We start from the raw sequence: 21,722 nt of genomic DNA, 5'->3' as shown, positions 1-21,722 counted from the left end.
ACTCGTCCGGCACGTCAAAACAGTGTTGATGCACCCTCTTACACCGCTGCTCGCGCGGCCACCGGCCATGTAAACAACCACCATTTTCGGTCTCAGGCGGTTTGAGACCACTCGTTCCAATCCCGAAAAATCGTCTCAATCGGCTCGTATATTTAGGTATGCAACTTCAACACTTCTGCACGTTTATGGCGTCAGCCGGTGACAAAAAAAAACAATATTGCCGCTGGTCACGACCGATCAATAGGAACGGAGCAAATAAGACACTTTTTGAGACACTTTCCGATTGAGACGATTTTGAGCGACTCGTAATCGCGCCCCAGGACTCTTCCTACCCCTCATCTTCTATCCTACTTCCGCCCCGTTTCCCCCCGTGAACACTCTCTGCGGAGAAGCGCGCGCCATTCTGGACGACATCCTCTTCGGCTGCCCTGCCCATCCTCCCCCGCAGGGACAGCCCGCCATCGGAACATGGGAGGCCCTCCTCGCGTCGCAGGACCCGTACACGCAACTTTACTTTGTGAACCGCGGTGCCCGTGCCATGGCCCTACGTGGCCTGGAGACATGCGCGTAATGTGAGGGCTGTGCGATGGCCCTGAGACCTTGCACGGTCCAAACTCGCTTGTATATTAAGTTTTCGATTCACCCATTCATACGGCTCAGTAGACGGGTGCTTTGACCCACCGCGGCGAGTATGCGCGGCAGCTGGCTTCACCAACACATGTAGCAGCTGGAAACGAAGTCCCAGCGATGTCAACACTGGTTGGCCCAAAAAGAAATTGGCTTTCGAGGAAAGGAAATGGGCAGTATCTGTCTCGCGTATCTCGGTGGACACCTGGACCACGCTGTACACCTTAACCGCGCCGTAAGGGAAGGACGGATGGCGGGAGTGACGGAAGGCCTGAAAGTGTTTGGTTTTGGGGGGTTTAATATCTCTGAGCAACTCAGGCTATCAGTGCCGCCGTAGTGGAGCGCTCCGGAAATTTTGACGGCCTGAGGTTCTTTAACGTGTACTGACATCGCCCAGCAGACGGGCCGGTAGTATTTCTCTTTTATCGAAATTCGACCACCCCGGCCGGAATTGGAACCTGCGTCTTTCGGTGAATTGCTATGGTGCGCGCGTTCTTCTTGCCATTCTTCGGCGCGTTGCAATTCGCCTGATAGCATTTCGCCTGATAGCGTTCACGTGAACCACTCTGCGAGGTAGAACGTTGTCGCCAACCTACATCCTTAGCACGACGCTTCGCAAAAAGTTCTTCACGCTGTTCTGGCGTCTCTTGTGCATGTTGTCGCTTTCTCCCTTCTTGTCGCTGCCACGTCTGCAATCCTATGTGCTTAATCTGCGGGGGCCCGCACCTCACCAGCTCCCGCGAATGCACCGCCAAATTCATTAAGTTGCTGCATCCAGGGCCCAGGACGCCATCCAAGGGAGCCAATGCCGGCGCTACACGGGGAGGGCGGCAGCAAAACAACCAGAAGACGCCACGGCGTGGCGTGATGCCTCCCCCTGGCAAGACAGCAACGCTAACGCCACCACCCGGAGCAGCGGAGTTCCCAGCTCTCAGCGCTTCATCTGGCGGCGCTGCCTGCAACCAACCCAAGGTAGGCAGCTGGGCGAGGGTCGGCTCCTCTCCTTCCCCTCCTCCCTCCTCCGCCACCAGCACCGCCGAGACGCAGGAACTCAAGCGCGAGCTCGCCCTCTTGCGAGCTCAAAACGAAAAACTAGCCAGCGAGCTTAACTCGCTCAAATCCCAATTCCATACTCCGCCCGCGTCGAGCGACGAGGCAGAAAACATGACAGGGACATCCCTCCTCCTGTGGAGAGTCGCGCCGCGGCCATGGAGACCCGGGTTACCGCAATTGAAACACAATTGGCTTAGCTCCCCAAAATTATCCATGATAACATCATCCATCAGGTGGATAGTATCATCGCACAGGTGACACAAGCCGTAACGCACATTATCCAAAAATGGATAAAAGACAATCCGCGCGTCCTTAAACGCGTAGGCCCCATCAGGGACGCTGACCGCCCCTCAAAATTCAATAGAGCCATTCCCGATGACTTCGACTTTTCGGAAGACTCCTGCACGTCTGCACCGGGCACTAGCGGTCTGGGCAGTCTGAACAAAGTGACCCCACCCTCCGCCTCCGACCATGGCCCCCAACCCTAAGTCGCGAGCAAGAACAACTCAGCCGCTTACACTAATGCAGTGGAACTGCCGGGGTCTCAAGAACCACAAGAAGCGGACTCATCTCCGCCTCTTTCTTGAGAACCTTGAGTTCCTCGTCGCCGTGGTTGCCCTTCAGGAACCCGGCGCCTGTACAAAACTCACAAACTACACTACATTTCAACACAACCCGCAGACATGTATACTTGTTCACAAGCGATACACTGCGCAGGAGGTTACACTTCCCACAACACCGTCTTTCCCATACACGATGGTTTCAGTGCTGCCCCTAAAGCGGTCTGACCCACCTGTACACATTCTAAATATTTAATGTCCACCGAAACTTAAGAACGTCACGTTCAATGAAATTTTCACTCAAGCTCTGCAGGTGGCGGGTAGGGATCCCCTCCTAATCGTCGGCGATTTCAACGCCCCGAGCAGGCTATGGGGATACCCCCGGGAGGACAGGCGTGGGAGGAAGCTTGCGGAACTTCTTTCCACACTTGTACTCACCCTGCACACTGACCCCGCCAACCCAACACGTGTCAGCAATTCCATTCAACGAGATACTTGCCCGGACCTCACATTTACACGCAACATACGCCATGCCGACTGGCTGAATACAGAGGACACTCTAGGTAGTGATCACTGTATAATCAACACAACCATTTACATGCGTCCCATGAAACGCCCACTAAAACAAGCTCGTATCTCTGACTGGACGACTTTCCGCACCTCTCTACCTATCGTAGACCCATTCCAGTCGGGATACGACGTGTGGTCCAGAACGCTCACCTCTACACTCACACAACACGAAAAGCAGATACAGCTCACAGAAACACAAACAGACGTGGATAACCACCTTCTCCACCTTTGGGAGGCCCGTCGAGAGCTCACGAAGCGATGAAAGAAACAGAAACAAAACAGACTCCTAAAGAACCGCATCCTCGAACTCACACAACAGGCAGCGGAATATGCTACTCAGCTAACCGACACTAACTGGGTGGACCGGTGCAACGCGGCTGCTCGCCAGATGTCTAGCCCCAACACGTGGCGCCTGTTCAGCGCTCTCATCGATCCAATACAAACACGCACAGAAACCCAACGCCAATTACATAGGGCGTTGCACAACTTTACAGGAACGATAAAACAGCTAGCGCACACGCTCATGGATCGATACCTGTGCACCACTAAGGACCCCCGGCAGGCGGCGTTCTCGTATGCAGGCGAAGAGAACACGGAGCTGGACAAGCCATTCCAACACCACGTCCTCCGGGCAGCCTTAAGCGAAATGAAGCGGGGCACTGCACCCGGGCGCGACAAGGTTACGGTCAAGCTCTTGGCCAACCTTCCCGACGCAGCCTACGCCGCGCTCCTCAAATACATCAATAGCATTTGGGGCGGAGAGACTCCTCTCCCTCTCGATTGGAAATCGGCTCTCGTGACCTTTATTCCGAAGGCCGGAAAACCTATTGATGTGGAGAACCTTCGCCCCATCTCCCTCACGGCTTGTGTCGGCAAGCTGATATAGACGATGGTGCGCGATAGACTCTCAGATTTTCTGGAAACACAGCACACTTTCGCGGACACCATGTTCGGTTTTCGCCCTCACAAGTCAGCACAGGATATGCTTCTGCAACTTCACCACGACATCTTAGATCCTGTCGAATGTCCCCACAACGACAAGGTGGTCCTGGCCTTGGATCTGAAATGCGCATTCGACAACGTCAAACACGAAGTAATCCAGGACCACCTCAGTAACACCAACTGTGGCCACAAAACATTCAACTACATAAAACAATTTCTTACAAACCGTCAAGCCTACATACGCATACAAGATGCGGAACACGGGCCATACACCATCGGGGGGGGGGGGGGGGGGACGCTGAGGGCGCGCGTAGGGAGAAGACGTGCGCACATCGGCTCCGCTTCTGATCGCTCCTTATTGCGGTCTGTCAACTCGGACCCCACGAATCTTGGCACCATCGACTCCGCGAAGATCAGCGGCACAAGTGGGCACTACTTTCATCAAGGTGGGCCCATTTCTGACAAAATTCTGAGATTTTGAAGATTTCGCCCACCGCCGCGGCGCTAAGCCTAACGGCGGCGGGGCGTCCGCCGGCGTTCGCCAGCCCCGGCTGGGGATTCCCCGGCGATGGCGGCTCCCAATACGGTTACCGGCTATGATCCGGTGTCCATGCAAGTCGTACGCATGGAGACCGCTCAACCCGAGGACCTTCCAACATCGGAAGTTGACTGTTTGGCAGATATGGTCAAAATCTGGAGACGCCGGCAGAAGACGAACGCTCCCAAAGCAAATGGAGCCGCCGCCCAGCACCAGGCGGCAGTTCGGTCCCCGAACGCTTCGCCAGGGAGTGTCGGTGGCGCGGCCTTGAAGGCCGCAACATGCAAACCCCGGTGGCGGCCGCAGCAGACGCCACGCATTGGACGCGACGAACTCATCGTGGTGCTCAAGCCACGCAAGACGCTGGATCTGAAGGCCACCTTCGCTCCAGGTGAAGCCGGAGTTGCCGTGCGCAGCATCATACGGGACTGTGGAGAGGTGCAACTCTCTGTGTGGCCCGTGTGGGACCAAAATGTGCTAGTGTGTGGGCTGAACTCTGTGCCAGCCGCTGAGAAGCTCCTCGGCGATGTCACGCTGACGGTCGGCGACCGCCAGCTTCTGTTTCGCGGGCATGCCAAGGCTTCTGGCGAGGTCTGCAAGGGAGTGATCAACGTTCACCCCGGCGAAACGTCGGCCTCCCTCAAGCAGAAGCTGGAGTGGAGACACGGAGAAATCCTATCTGTGCGCAAGCTGGGCGGCACCGCCATCGCAGTGGTCACCTTTCAAGGGAAGAAGGTACCCCGCCAAATCTTCTACAGCGACCAGGGCATCCCCGTGAGGCTGTACAAAAAGACGATCCCCGCCTGTCATCTAAGCGGCACGGTGGGGCACCGGGCTGACATCTGCCCGCGGCCGCAGTCGGGACGCTGCGGCCTCTGCGGCTCTCAGGTGGCCACCACACCCGACGGCATAGCACAACATGAGTGCACCCCCTGATGTCTGCTGTGCGCGGGTGCCCACTTCACCGGTGCTGCCGGCTGCGTCGGCAAGTACCGGAAACCGATCAAGCCAGGACCATCACAAAGTCAAAGCAAGCGGAAGACGACTCAGAAGCAAGCTCCGCCCACCAATGCCAAGGACAGCAAGTCCACTTCTGCGCCGGGCAAGTCCGGGCATGTCAAGACGGCTGTGAAGTCCGGGACCCAGGCGAGGTCGCCGAGCTTCAGCGCTGGGGATTTCCCGCCTCTAGCGACCGCCAAAAACAAGGTGAGCGATTGGGCTAGGGCTGCCTCCGGGCCTCTCTCCCCCTCTCTCTCTCCAACAGAAGCCGACCTACAGAGGCAAAATGTTGAACTTAGGCGCCAAACAGAATTCTTAGCGCGGAAAATTCATGAGCTGGAGGCTAAGTTAGAGGGACGTAAAGAACCTGAAGCTGGTCCTTCCGAGCCTATAGAACTAGCCGAGCCGGAGGACCGAGATGAGAGTGCCTCGGTCGCATCTGGGCTGACAAGCGTGTCGCAGCAGTCGGCCACCACAGTGGTTGGTAGGCTGCCAATGGTGGAGAGCCGCCTGTACAACCTGGAGAGCGAAATTGATGCTCTGCCAGGTAAAATCATGGAAGCGGTCCGGGGCTCCATTCAGCAACTTCTTCAGGCCGAATTGGCAAAAATCATGCCTGCTATAGCGGCACAGGTTACTGAGACAGCTCTCTCTGTCGTTCAGGACCAAATTGCAGCTCAACTCAGTCAAAGCCGCTCCCGCTCGCGGTCTCCGCGACCAGACCTCCGCAGGCGGAAGGTGGTCCTTCGCCAGGCCACAGGCTCACTAGAAAACATTCCGGCCGCTCTCTCTCCGGACGTGCTGGTGCCTCTGCCTGAGGCCCCATCACCTTCGGGGGTGGAACCTGGCCCCCAAAATTAAATAATCACGTTCACGATGGCTAGCCGACCCCAGCGGAAAGCCAACAACAATTCGGAGCAATTCGAAATCATACAGTGGAACTGCAGGGGTCTACGGAGCTGGAAGAAACGGTCACACCTCCAGCTCTACCTGCAGTCTCGGTACCGAACCGGCGCTCCTAGCTCTTCAGGAACCCGGCGCAGATGCTAAATTCACAGGGTATAGCTCGTTTCAAGGCGGTCCTACAACGTGCATACTGGTGAACAAAGCGTACACCGCAGTCCCAGTAGACCTCGAACTGGAGACTGAACAGGAATATAGTATGGTCAAGGTCCTGCCGCTCAAGCGCCGCGACCCATCAATACATGTCCTTAACATTTACTGCCCCCCGCATAAGCCGCGCGTGACCTTCAATGAAATCTTCTACCGCGCGCTCAAATCGGCTGACAAGGAACCTCTAGTGATCGTTGGGGACTTCAATGCTTCAAGCCTACATTGGGGCTACCACTTTGAGAAGGCCAGAGGACGCAAGCTGGCGGAGCTCATCTCCACACTTCGTCTTACACTCCTCACGGATCCGTGTTGTCCCACACGTGTGGGCAACTCGGTTACGCGAGACACATGCCCTGACCTGACTCTTGTTACGAACACCAGAGATGTTACCTGGGAGAACCTGGGAGAGACTCTTGGTAGCGATCACTGCCTTCTCCGGGTTACTCTTCTGGCGAAGGCGGCTCGCAAAAAGTGGGGCCACACTAAATTGACCGATTGGCATAAGTTTCGAACAAAAGAGATACCTCCCGTGCTCTTTTCCGGCGGATATGCGGAGTGGGCAAAGCAATTAGACACAATACAAAGACAACATGTCACGACACTTCAGACCACTGAACAGATCCCTGCAGTGGACAATCACCTCCTGCACTTGTGGGAGGCTCGTCGGAGTCTTACCAAACGGTGGAAGAAGCAAAAGCTGAATCGCAAACTTAAGGCTCGCATTGTCGACCTCACGGAGCAGGCTGCGGCGTATGCTGCCCAGCTCACCGATTCAAACTGGATAGAGAAGTGTAATTCGGCAGCGCGTCAGATGAGCTCGAGAGGAACATGGCGCTTCTTTCGCAGTGTCATCGACCCCGCTCAAACGAGAGGGGAGACGCAAAGACAGCTCCGGCGGGCTTTGCACGGGTACCAAGGTACGACGGCTCAACTCGCGGACACCCTGTGCGACAGATATCTCTGCCGTATAGACGACCCAGTTGGGCCCGAGTACGAGTACGCGGGAAAGCCGAATCCCGACATTGATGCCCCTTTTGAGTTACACGACCTTAAGGCGGCTTTAGCTAAAATGCGGCGAGGTACGGCTCCGGGTCGGAATCGCATAACAGTCAATCTGTTGGCCAACCTCCCAGATTCGGCCTACCTCCACTTGTTAGGGTACATTAACCAGATTTGGGACGGGCGTCCACTCCCTCCCGAATGGAAGACCTCCTTGGTCACTTTCATCCCTAAGCCAGGCAAGCCAGTGAATACCGACAACCTGAGGCCCATCTCACTAACCTCTTGTGTGGGCAAGCTTATGGAGACGATGGTTAGGGATCGCCTCTCTCCACACATAGAGACCAAGGGCCTCTTTGCAGACACTATGTTCGGGTTCCGACCGCATATGTCTGCGCAGGACGTCCTCCTCCAGTTACACCGCTACATAATACGACCCACTGCCATGCGCCACAACGACAAGGCCATCCTTGCCCTTGATCTTAAGAGGGCCTTTGACAACGTTCGTCATAGCAGCATCTTAGCTAACTTGAGTACCATTGATTGTGGGCGCAAGGCATTCACATATGTAAGAGACTTTCTCTCGAAGCGTCAGGCCTTCCTCAAGATTGAGGATGACGAATACCGACCATACACGATGGGTACACGGGGTACACCCCAAGGGGCGGTCTTGTCGCCACTTCTTTTCAACATTGCCATGATGCAGCTTCCCCACCAATTGGCCCGGGTGGAAGGCATTCATCACGCATTATACGCGGACGACATAACAATTTGGACTACCGAAGGGAGCCTTGGGGAAATGGAGCGGGCCGCCACCATAACCGATAGCTACGCTATCGGCTGTGGTCTCCAATGTGCTCCCGCAAAATCGGAACTTCTGCACATCAGATCCGATCCTAAGGACAACACGAGTTTGCAAATCTCTCTGACGGGAGGCCCTATCAAAGAGGTCGGGGAGCTCCGCATACTAGGTCTGTTCATCCATAACAGGCTCAGCCCGGAATCCACTATTGCCAAACTCAAGCGCGTAGGGAGAACAGGTCGGACGCATGATCCATCGCGTTTCTAACAAGCGCGGCGGGTTGCGAGGCAGGGACGCGCTTCGGCTCGCCCATGCCTTCGTGACCAGCAGGATCCTCTACTCCGCTCCCTACCTTCGCACTACGAAACAACAAGAAATAAGAATCGACACCATCGTTAGAAAGGCTACAAAGCGAGCACTGGGCCTCCCAGTGGCCACCTCCAATGCTAAGTTGTCGGCGTTGGGAGTGATCAACTCCTACCAGGAGTTACGAGAGGCCCACCTCGTGAACCAATATACGCGACTCTCGCAGACGGCATCCGGGCGCCGCCTGCTAGACCGCTTGCACATCCAACACGAGTGCACTCCAGAGGAGACGTGTCGGATTCCGGAGCTATGGCGTCACAAGCTCTGGGTCCCTCCACTCCCGCGCAACATGGACACACATACACACGAAGGCAGACGAGAGGCGCGCGCTCGGGCCCTCGAACACCAACACGGATCCAAATAGGGTGTATACTACGTTGACGTGGCAGGGCCGTCGCCCAATGGATTCTACACGGCCGCAGTAGTTCACCAGGATCAATGCGTTAACGGGCTCTCCTTTCGGGCTCGAAATTCAGCACAGGCTGAGGAAGTAGCCATTGCGCTTGCCGCCTCGGACTTGAATTCGAAGGTAATCGTGACAGATTCGCGTCGAGCCTGTCAACACTACCTGGCTGGCGAGATTTCACCTTTAGCCTGGAGTATATTAAAGCGCGCAGTGAGGGAATCGGACCCTTCGCCCAAACGCATAGTTTGGACTCCAGGCCATCAGGGCGTTAGAGGTAATGAGGCTGCGGACGCGGCTGCCCGAGCGCTTACCTACCGGGCACCTCACCCAGGCTCTTCCGGCTCGGAGATTGTGCAACCGCTTCTGCGGTTCAGAGAAATTCTGGACGACGATTGCGAACGCCATCGTCTTTTCCCGGTCCCTGCTAAGGGCCTGAGTAAAGCTGATGAGCGAACTCTGAGGCGCTTGCAGACCAACACTCTGTTGTGTCCTGCAATAGTGCAACATTTCGACCCCAAAATTAATGGGCGCTGCCCTCACTGTGGGGAAGTTTCCGATACCTTCCACATGGTTTGGGCCTGTCAAAAGAATCCTTCCCTTCCCCCCAATCCTTCCCCTTCCCGAGAGGCATGGGAGGCAGCCCTGCTGAACTGCTCGGGGCTGGAGTCTCAAAGGGCTCTAGTCCAACGGGCGCGAGTAGCGGCCTCGTCCAGCGGGGTCCCGGACTAAGGACTCCACCTATGTAAAGGGCCATTTTTGGTCTGCAAACTCTCCTGTTGTTTATTAAAAATTTTTCACCACCACCTACACCATCGGCTCGAGGGGAACACCTCAAGGCGCGGTCCTGTCTCCCCTGCTCTTCAATTCGGCAATGCTTCATCTTCCCTCCAAATTGTCTTCTTTGCCCGGGATACATCATGCTCTTTATGCGGATGACATTAAAATCTGGGCCACGCAAGGTAACCTGGGGCCACATGGAATCCTGCCTGCAAGCAGCGGCGACCCTAGTCGACGACTACGCGGCCTACTGCGGACTCCAGTGCGCCCCATCTAAATCAGAATTTGTGCACATACGTCCCTCCCCTCGGGACACAACTCCGCTTTGCATCAGTCTCCCCTCGGGACTGATCCGGGAGTCCAAGGAGATCCGTGTCCTTGGTCTCTTCATACACCATCAACGCAGGGTCGACATTACCCTAGCCAAACTTCGCACAGTGGAGGACCAGGTGGGCCGCATGGTCCGCCGGGTCTCCAACAGGCGGGGCGGATTACGAAGCAAGGATGCACTGTGGCTTGCCCATGTTTTCGTAACGAGTAGAATCCTCTACTCAACCCCCTACTTGCACCTGCGCAAACATGATGTTGACCAACTGGAGGTCATCCACCGGAAAGTCATCAAGCGGGCTCTCGACCTCCCGGTCACCACGTCCAACCAGAGACTTCTGGCCTTGGGCGTGGTAAACACATTCCGGGAGCTTCGAGAAGCCCACTTAGTCAACCAATACACGCGTCTTGCACAGACCACGTCCGGTCGCCGTCTCTTGGACCGGCTACACATCAAACGTGACTACCATATTGAGGAAAGGGAGAAAGTGCCAGAACCCTGGAGACGCGCCCTCCGGGTCCGACCCCTTCCCCGCCAGGCGCGCGCGGAAGCGTTGGCGCGATACTATGGTAACCAACAACATGTGTATTACTTGGACGTTGCCGGCTCACACCACGGGGTGTGGTACACGGCCGCAGTCGTACACAACACAAACACAGTTAACGGGCTCACTTTCAAAGCCTACACGCAACACACGCGGAGGAGATTGCCATTGCTCTGGCTCTCACTACTCCCAAGTCGAAACACATCATCATTGACTCGCGAGGGGCCTGTCGGAACTATGAGTTGGACTGGGCTCCCCCGCTTGCCTGGCGCATATTGGAATATAGCTGCCGATGCGAAGATCCAACTCCACGCAACCTGATTTGGGCCCCCGGTCACCAGGGCCTACAAGGAAACGAACAGACCGATCAGGCCGCCCGCGCACTCTCTCCCCGGGCTATCTCCGTGTCCTTGGAAGCCTACTCCCAATCAGACAATCTGGCCCTTACATTCAAACACATCACTGATTACTACAAGGAGGAGCACCGGCGCTACCCGGCCCCTTGTAAGGGACAGGATCGCGCTGACGAGCGCCTCCTCATCAAAATTCTTACTAACACTGTACTGTGCCCGGCGGTACTTAAACATTTCAACGCATCCTTTGATGGCACGTGCCAGTTCTGTGGGGAGGTGGCTGACACCTTCCACATGGTTTGGGCGTGTCAATCCAACCCATCTATCTCCCCCAACCCCAACCCCACCAGAGAGGACTGGGAGGCGGCCCTGCTCGGCTGTCAGGACCTAAAGACCCAAAAGGCCTTGGTTCACCGGACGCCGGCGGCGTTGCTTGCCAATGGGGCCCCGGAATAGGGGCTCCGCCTAGTATTGTTAGGGGAAAGGGCCAATAGGGCCTACCCCAATCACCTCTCTGTAAAAAAAATTTATTGCACTATAAATGTTTTTCACCACCACCACCTTAGGGGACTGCATAGCAAAGCATTCACGCCAGGGCAAGCGCGCATTTATAGACGCTTAACAGTGCGGGAGCATGGGTGCCGCCATATTTGGTGACGTGAGCATTCCGCCAAGCGGCCTGGGAGTCCACAGAACGCCATCGCCCGTTCGGCTATACGCCTTGCTCGTCGATAAATTGTTTTTTTTTTTTGGGGGGGGGGGAAGGAAATGTATCTCTCTCGCATATTTGGATGGACACCTGAATCTCTCCATAACGGGGGGTGGACACCCAACTGCGCGGGAACGCGGACGTGCTCTGCATGGGCTCCGTGAATCGTCAGTGTTTTTGACCGCAAAACCCCAGTTTAATGCAAAGTATTTATTGAATGTGTTCCGTGAGGTTACGAGGACCATCTGGACACCAATTTTATCTCTGTGCGTAGAATCTATTTCCACTTACGGGACATTGAAATATTGATGCGGCCAGAGTCACGCTAACCCTAACACCGACGTAGCGTCGGCCGTGGCCGAAGCAGGAGACGCATGGGCTTCGCTGGCCCTACCGGGGCTGAGCAGCCTCGACGGCGGCATGGCGTCAGCATCGACTGCGACACACATTACGGCCCCGGTTATTGAAAATAGCCCGGGTACGGACCAGCCCCAAGCCATGGAGCTTGCAAGCACCAACAACGCCGGAGGTACGAGGGGACCGCAAGAACAACCAAGAGTCTACCCAGTCAACGAGACCCCGTGGCGAGTGATGAAGGAATTAGTGGAGCGCAGAGCCCAGAAGGATAGGAAAGCTACCGGTCAAGCAAGTACACCTTCCGAGGCAAACAAGACACCAGTGAGCACGAGTGAGCCGCAGCAGCAGAAACCTGGAACGCCAGGAACGACCGCCAAGGTCCCGAACGCGCCACCGGCGTCCGCTGTAAACAACCAACTAAAGAGACTCGCTGGTAACAGGCGAGATTTCGTATAGCTCCCGAAAGGAGGATACAAAATCGTATTCCGACCGATGATCCACAAACTAAGAGTGGGAGATTTCAAGCCCAGCGATTACATACAAGCCGTGGTGAAGGAATGCAACCTGGTCTACATCGGCGACATGCTTGTCGCGGTGAAAGCCATCTCAAACATAATAATAGTCCGGACGCCAGATTGTGCGAAAGCAGAAGCAATGCAAAAGACGACGAAGTTGTGTCTCGGAGACAAACAATTCGAGTTCAATGCCTACTGCTCCACGGCGGAGGGAACTGTCCGGGGTGTGGTGCATGGAGTGATGGCCGGCACCACGCAAGAAATCCTAATGAACCACATCCAAGTAGCAACGCCGGGAATTCGTGCAGTCTACGCAAGAATGCTCGGGAAGTCAGTCAGCGCTCATCGCGTTCGACGGACCGAGGTTGCCCAAGACAGTCGCAGTGATGGGAGGACTGTATAGAGTTTACCCTTACCAACCTACGAAGCAGGTGTGCTTCAGATGCCACCTGCAGGGGCACCGATCAGACGTCTCCCCGGAACCACAACCCATTCCGCAGTGCCCTAGATGCAAACGTGCCAACGTCGACGGACACGAGTGTGGAGAGCCCAGGTGTGAGTGGTGCGGCGAAGCTCACGCCACAGGCGATATAGGATGCAAGAGACGTCTCAAACAAAAAGGCCAGCAGAACCAGCTAGGCAAGAGAAAAGAAAGTAATTACCACGGTGGCCACAGGCCGCGGTGGTTCGACAGCGAGGAAGCGGAAACGTGAGGAAAGAACGGATCTTCGAGATCTGCGTCCCGGAACAGGCGCGGCGGCAGCAGAAGCCGAACGCCGTTCTTCAAAGATGGAGACTTTCCGGGGCTAGCAGACGCGAGATCCACCGACCACGGTGGCGGCAACGCCTGGGTTCCAGGGAACGCCCATAACGCTTCCGCATCTAAACAGAAGACCAAGAAGTCCAAGAAGGTGAGTCAGTCTATGAGCGAGTCTCCAGTCTATCCCACTGCTATAGACTATTCGATACAGACTAGATTCGAAGCTCTAGAAAAAACAAACAGGGAACTTAGAGAGGAAAATGAACGACTAAAAAGGAGGCTTTCGTTTATAGAACAGCGACAACAAAGAGAACATGATACAAACCGAGGAAAAGTACACGGAGTACAATCGCCCACGACGACAACACGCACGCAGGGGCCTGCAGCCGTACAACCGCAAGTAAGGGAAGAAATAGATGCTACTACACCACTACACCAAATACAGGAGCAACAGAAAACAGTCTTGACGACGCTGGAACAAATCATGACCAGACTGAACGCGACCGATCAGAGACTGGCAGAACTGTTCAGGAGACAAAACTAGAGAGCACCGGAACAGGTCGACCTAAACGAAAGCGCGAAGATCTTCGTGGCGCAGCAGTAGTGTCACATCATGGCTAGCGCAGAAGAAAAATTTACAATATGGCAATGAAACTGTAGAGGATTTAGAAAAAAAAACGATTTCCACATACATGTAATGCAGCATAAACACCCACCTACTGTAATAGCGCTGCAAAAAACTAACACTTCGCCGAAGATAATCGGCTACGACACCATAGTAGATGAAAGATATAAAAAAGTGGCCATTTTATGTCAGAAGGCGGTCACTACGCACAAGCACACGACACCACAAGACGATATAGAACACCTTTTAATAGAGGTAATACCTAAGAAGCGCGGGGAGAAGAGCCTATTCGTACTTAACATTTACTCACCACCGCGCAAGAAGAGACATGACTTCAGAGAAATCATTAGACCGGTGATCGGCCTGGTGAAACAAAACCACCTTGTGATTGTAGGAGATTTCAATGCTCCGCACAAAGAGTGGGGCTACAACATGAATACGAAGAAAGGAAAAACCATCCTAGATGGAGTGGATACGCACGGGCTGGAAATCGTTACCGATAGCAGATACCCTACTAGGGTCGGAAACAGCGTTTCAAGAGACACTAGCCCTGATTTGACCATCATAGGAAATATCCTAGACTATGAATGGTCTAACACCGGGGAGCAGTTCGGAAGTGACCACTACGTAATTCAAACGCAAATTAAACTTACAAGGTTCAGCACAATCCAGAGGAAGAAAAAAATCAGATTGGAAAACATTTCGGGAACAGTTGGAGAATGAAGGCGGAAGAACTGCGATAACGGACATCGAAAAGTGGACCAAACGACTACGGGAGGTCCACAGAGACAATACTACGACGCTAGAGGTTACCGATGAATTTCCACGTGCGGATAAACGAATGCTACATCTTTGGGAGGCTCGTAGGGGGCTGACAAAAAGATGGAAGAAACAAAAACATAACAGAAAATTGTCTCAGAATAGCTCAAATCAATAAGGAGATAGAAGACCACACCGCAAACTTACTTAGAGATAATTGGCACCAAATTTGCAATGAACTAAACGGCAACCTGGGTAGCGCTAAAACATGGGCGCTGCTCAGGCACCTCATAGACCCGACAAAATCGAAGAGAGAAAACAGCAAAACGATAGAACGTATCACGCACAATTTTCAGGGAACGGACGCCCAGATTACAGATTTTCTTTGGTCCAGGTACGTCGGAAGCACTCAGGTGCCACCCTCCACCATGGTGTATTCAGGGACAAGGAACTCGAAGCTGGATGAACCCATAAAAGAATACGAGGTATACGCGGCTGCCAGGTCATTCACGAGGAACACAACACCGGGAAAAGATCAAGTAACCAATGCAATGATCAGAAACCTCAGTGATGATTAAATCGAAAGCCTGACCGGACTAATCAACGAGCACTGGGAAAGGGGCACGGTCCCGGCGGAGTGGAAACACGCTGAGATTATCGTGATACCTAAACCAGGGAAAACACCCAGTTTACAGAACCTTAGGCCAATATCACTAACTTCCTGCCTTGGTAAACTATACGAGAAAGTGGTCAAGACTAGACTGAGCAACTACATGGAGGACAACGGTCTGTTTCCGGATACCATGTTCGGGTTCAGAACGGACCTCTCCACGCAAGACGTGATGCTCCAGTTAAGAGACATGGTACTAAAACCAATATCGGGAACTCGAGAAGGCGTAATTTTGGCTGTAGACCTCAAGGGGGTCTTCGACAACATCAGCCACAACGCCATTCTAGCAGAACTCTCGACAACAAACTGTGGGGAGAGGATCTTCGCATACGTAAAGGCCTTCCTGTCTAACAGAACAGCAACGATCGGCATCAACAACATTAGGTCAGAAAAGAAGACGACTCCAAACAGAGGGACACCACAAGGATCCATCATCTCACCTTTGCTCTTTAACATAGCAATGATTGGATTAACTAGGAGACTGAAAAAGATCAAAGATGTAAAACATTCAATTTATGCGGACGACATAACAGTGTGGACGACAAAAGAATCGACAGGAAACAAGCAAGAAATACTGAAAAGAGCGGCGGATGAGATCGGTCAATTTGCTTTATTTAGCGGGATGCAGTGCTCTCCAGAAAAATCTGAATTTATTAGACTTCACAAAAACAAAGAGGACAGGGGAACGATAGAATTAGAGATAGATGGACAACCCGTAAGAAGGACAAATAAGCTTCGTATCTTGGGAATGTGGCTGCAGGAGAAAGGCAAACGGGACCATACCATACAGCTCTTGGAACACTCCACGAAACAGATATGCAGGATGTTAAGTCGGATTACGAAGAAGAGAAAAGGGGTGAAGGAGCGAGATGCGTTACGGATCACTTCTGCGCTCATCATACCGAGGATGACGTACGCGCTTCCGTACCTACAACCTAATAAAGGGGAAAAGAACAAAATGGAAACATGCATCAGAAAGGCGTATAACAAACCTTAGGCGTCATGACCTGGGCCTCGACAGAAAAGCTAATGAATATGGGTGTGTACGGCACCTATGAGGAGCACAGCGAAACCATGCTCAGATTTCAACTCGAAAGACATAAAAGAACAGCCGCTGGCCGCGCACTACTGCTAAAGCTAGGATACCCGGTAGAAGGCGAAGGCGAAGACAAGACAGACATTGACAGCCAAATTAAGAGCACTTTCTTGGTTAAACCAGTGGCCAGAAACATGGACCCGAAGAACCACGAAGGAAGACGGGCGGCGAGATCCTTGGAGTTGGACAGGTTCCTAAAGAAGAAACAGATGGTTCTGTATGTTGACGCGTTCAAGTACAGAACGAAGGAAAACGCTAGGGCGGTAGCAGTAGTGAACGCCAATGGGAAGATAATTACTGGTGCATCAGTGCGCACAAGGACAACACAAGCAGCGGAAGAGATCGCCATAGCTCTAGCCCTGACTGAAGCCCATCGGCAGGGACTGAGTTACTGGATAGCGACGGATTCTCAGGCTGCAGCGAGGGCATACAGAGATGGAAGGATCGGCCAAAAAGCCGCGAGGATTCTCTTCGCACAAAACGAACAAAGACATGGATCAAACAACACACACATTCAACACACCGTCAATTTGGGTCCCTGACACTGGGGTTGAGGGAAATGCTGCTAACGCCCACTTCGAAGGCCAGAAGTGTCAGACCTCCTAGTGGCGCCATCTGTCCTAGACAGAGCAAACTGATTGCGCCGCCGGCGCTGCTACCTGGCGGAGCGCGGCTGATGAAACAGCGCCCTACCTGCTCGGCGAAGTCGCTGTTCATGGTCATGGCCATGGTCATCCATCCCTACTGACCGGGGCTACGCGACCAGGCGAAGCCTACTGTATTATTGCTAACGCAACAAAAGTTGGCAGTGGCTGAGCTCTGCTATGCCAGGATATACGTAGCCTGAGCAGTGATGTCATGTGGCTCTGCGCCGGCGGCAGAAGTGGCAAGCGCGCGCGGTGAGACGCGCCTGCTGTGCGCAGTCACGTTACTCACTCTTCGCGGATGCGCAGTATGGACGACGGAGGGAGCACGCGAAACGGCGAGACTGCGGCCAATGTAGCTGATGCTGCAAAATAAGTTGTCTGCAGTTGTACATAAATATCTGGGTCGAATTCTTACCTCAATCCAGCGAAAAGCTGGAACAGCTGATGAGCTGCGCTCAAATTTCGCATTACCAAGTAATGTAATCGTCGGCAGTTTTTTCCATCGTTCATCCTCTCCTTCCTGCACATGGCAGCGGTAGTGTGTCAGCTCTGGTGTGACGTCTCTGAATTTTGTGTTATGCTGTCACGTCATCTCGCACGCCGGCGGCCCGGGTTCGAGTCCAAACTAGACCTCCAATTGTTTATTTTTTATTCTAAAACCTCTTGAATTAGTTTCTCATGATGGCACATACCGAATCACTGGGGACAAATTTCTGGCGTCAGAATTAGCGGACACTTCCGGCGTTAGCGTCGCCATTTAATTTCACATTTAATAAGCAGTGTTGGAGGTTGCATAAGGGGCAGGGCAGTTAGCAGTCGTCATGAATGAAAAATTGTTTTTGAATAATGAAATGACGCATTTTCTCGTATATATGGTTGGGCATCCGGGCCGAGAGGGAAAAACCAGGAAGTGAGAAATTAGCTGTGGTTCAAACCACTCTTGAACCTAGTTGGAGAGTGAATGCTATAGTGTATCGGTCAGCTATGCACGGCTGGGCGTATGTATCGTTAAGTGCGTTCCGGACACTGGATAGCCGGACATCCTGCCGCCCTGGCAAGTGACAGTTATGGTTGATCGCAAGAGTTTGCTCACCCAATGAGCGCTGCTGCCTGTTGCTGCTGTGCCGCGTGTCTGGCACAAAGTTGTCCCCGCTAACGCAGGCAGCCCACATCTCGCCACCCCACGTACCTCAAAGCGCGAATCAGGCGTCCATTGACCCAGGCAGCCAGATAGCTATACAACTTCCTTTTTTAAACTAATCGGAGTATAAAACCCGAACACCAAAGAACACAATTAACGCGGATGACCTTTGGCATCAAGCCGCGTTTCTGCCACAATGTTGTCAATGCCAACGCAATGTCAGTACATCTGTCGCTACCACGTAGTTTAAAGAACGACTGAGGTGGATGGATGGATGGAAACAACTTTATTACAAAAAAAAGAAACATCCAGGGTGGCCCCCTACTGGTCCAGGAGTCCACGGGCTTGTGCTTCACGTAAAGCCCGATCCACCAGCCACTTCTAGCCGTTGGGCTGAGCGGTCCGTAAAGCAGCCTCCCAGGAAGAATGAGTGGGATTGAGGATTAGCGGTACTGCCTTTGGGGAAGGACATTCCCAAAGGTAATGGAAAAGTGTGGATCTGGGCACGCCACAGGTGTTACAATCAGGAGGAAAGGTGGGGTGGAGCATGAGAGACGGTGGGGTGAAATAAAACAGCCTGTCTGTAATTCTCGCCATGTGGCGCTGGATAAGGGCGACAAGGTACTGTGGGGTGGTGGCAGTGTCATGTGGCTGAATTTGTAAAATGTGGTGATTTGGTGATATGTAGAGAGGACCGATGGGCCTTCTTGTGCAGGGTTGGGTGCCTGATCATCCGGAGTCCGGGAGGAGAGTTCTCGGGCCAGCGCATGAACTCGATCATTACCGGGCATCGAGGCATGCCCAGGGACCCACGATAGAGTAACCGTTCGGTCGAGAGAGGTGGCCACGGTATGAATACGGTGTGTTGCCGGCGTCTGTGCAAATTTCGGTTAAGCTTGTTCGAGCTCGAGCTCTCGACGCGCGCACTCGACACACAAATCGCTTCGTCGTCGTAGGTGCTGGCGCACTGTCTTCATCGTTGCAATATATATATATATATATATATATATATATATATATAAGATAAAGTCACCAGAAATTGAAAAAACATGACATTTAATTCAGGACGTTTCGGCTGGAGGACCAGCCGAAACATTACGCGTCCGATGCTATAACGCTGAGCTACAGCGACGGCTCCCAAATATTCTGCTCTCAGGGGTATTTATTTCTAAAAATAACTTTACCTTGAGAGTGTTCATGAGCGCCACCCACGTTCTTAAGCGGCGGATGTAGCACGTCCTGACTTACCGCTGAAATGACGTAGAACGTCATCGAATGGCGAGGGTAGAAGCTGTGTGAGATACCTCTTATCCTTCCTATGGCGTCAAGGCTGCCAGAACCGATGCCCTCGCTAAGCAAGTAAGCAAACAATTGAAGGGGAATGAGGGGCTCATTACAAATATGAGAGAACCCAACAGCCACAGAAACCAAGGGACAGAGGGGATTTTAATTAATTTATTTTGTGCAGTTGTTCGATTTAGAATATTACTGAATATGTTATCACTTGAAGCTAATTGATTAGAAAAGCAGAAGAAAAAACAACCACATGCCGTCGGTAGGATCCGAACGCACGGCCTCCGAATTACGCGTCCGGTGCTCTACCACTGAGCTACGGTGACGGCTGTCAAATCTTCTGCTTTCGGGGGTATTTATGTTTACAAATAACCTAACCTTGGGAGACAAGGAAAGGGGAATGAGGGGCTCGTTATAAATCTGCGAGAAGCCAACAGCCACAGAAACCAAGCGGCACAGGGGACATTTAATTTTTAATTATTTATTTATTTTGTGGTGTTGATCAATTTATAATATTACTGAATATGATATCGCTTAAAGCTAATTGATTAGAAAAGCAGAAGAAAAAACAACCACATGCCGCCGGTGGGATCTGGCAGCCTTGATGCCTTAGGAAGCATAAGAAGGTTCTCACAGAGCTCCCACCCTCACCGTTCGATGACGTTCTACGTCACATCAGCGGTCACTCAGGACGTGCTACGTCCGCCGCTTAAGAACGTGGGTGGCGCTGGTGAACACTCCCAAGGTTAGGTTATTTGTAAATATATATGCCCCCGGAAGCAGAAGGTTTGACTGCCGTCGCCGTAGCTCAGCGGTAGAGCACCAGACGCGTAAATCGGAGGTCGTGGGTTCGGATCCCAATGGCGGCATGTGGTTGTTTTTTCTTCTGCTTTTCTAATCCGTTACCTTTAAGGGATAACAGATTCAGTAATATTACAAATTGATCAACACCACAAAATATTTAAATAAAATTAAAAATCCCCTATGCCCCTTGGTTTCTGTGGCTGTTGGCTTCTCTTTTACCTTTGGAGTGTTCATCAGCGACACCCACGTTTTTAAGCGGCGGACGTAGCACGTCCTGAGCTAACGCTGATATGATGTAGAACGTCGTCGAACGGCGAGGGTGGAAGCTGTGTGACAACCCTCATATGCTTCCGATGGCGTCAAGGCTGCCAGAACCGAGGCCCTCGCTAAGCAGTTAAGCTAAGAAGCGAAGGGGAATTAGGGGCTCGTTATAAATCGGTGGCTCGTTGTAAGGGCGGTGTGCAATGGCACACCGCCAATCCAACGCAGTCTGGGAGTTTCTTGGAACCTGAAAAAGGATGTCTTCACATTTACGACTTCAATCCAAGAGATGCCATTCACTCGGCGCGGTGTCTTGTCAGTGGTGAATAGCCTGTACGACCCACTCGGGTTTTTTGCTCCAGTCATCGTTCAAGGGAAGTCCCTCCTCCGACAGCCAGTCGTTGGGACATGCGTCTGGGACTGTCCACTTCCTGAATAGGGCCGCGTGGGAGACGTGGAAAGACTCCCTGCAAGTACTCGAGCAGCTGGATATACCTCGCACCTATTCCCCTGCCTCGCTCACTACCGCACAGCGCAAGGTATTGCACATATTCTCCGGCGCATCAACCAACGCTGTGGATGCAGTGGCTTACCCCAGAGTGACATATCTAGATGGGACGTGCCATGCCGAGTTCGTCATAGGAAACGCTAAGCTAGCACCACAGCCGGAACACACCATCCCAAGGCTTGAACTGTGCGGCGCGGTGTTGGCAGTGGAGCTAGCAGAGCTCATCAGTCGTGAAATAGATATGGAACTTGATGCTGTAAGTTTCTACGCTGACAGCAAGGTGGTCCTAGGTTACATACATAATCAGACTCGGAGGTTTTATGTGTATGTCGGTAACAGGGTCGAATGCATCAGGAGCTCTACACGGCCAGAGCAATGGCACTAAGTTCCTTCCGACATGAACCCTGCGGACCTCGGAACGAGGTCTGTGCCATCAGCTCAAATGGCAGGATCGGTCTGGCTGACAGGCCCGGAGTTTTTCTATCATCAAGAACACTGCCCGCGGGTAATGAAGGACAAGTTTGACTTGGTCGATGCTGATTCTGACACGGAGGTGCGGCCCCAGGCAACTGTTCTCACAACCAGGGTAGATAGATAGAT

The 21,722-nt window shown here is 53.0% G+C and overlaps 1 long non-coding RNA gene across 1 annotated transcript in view; it reads left to right on the top strand.

Annotated features, from left to right (window-relative positions):
* LOC149361417 (uncharacterized) overlaps window positions 1-19,085 on the top strand; it is a 70,562-nt gene extending 51,477 nt beyond the window's left edge. Inside the window, exons 2-3 of the long non-coding RNA XR_016288408.1 lie at window positions 1,406-1,599; window positions 18,972-19,085. This is a non-coding gene — a long non-coding RNA (uncharacterized LOC149361417). The remainder of the gene's footprint in view (window positions 1-1,405; window positions 1,600-18,971) is intronic.
* Window positions 19,086-21,722: the final 2,637 nt, after the last annotated feature.

This window comes from Amblyomma mixtum, chromosome 2 (genome assembly GCF_055824585.1).
Source record: "Amblyomma mixtum isolate Tamu chromosome 2, ASM5582458v1, whole genome shotgun sequence".
NCBI lineage: Eukaryota > Metazoa > Arthropoda > Arachnida > Ixodida > Ixodidae > Amblyomma > Amblyomma mixtum.
The sequence above is the reverse complement of the archived record's forward strand: the minus strand, read 5'-3'. Positions and strand labels throughout refer to the sequence as shown.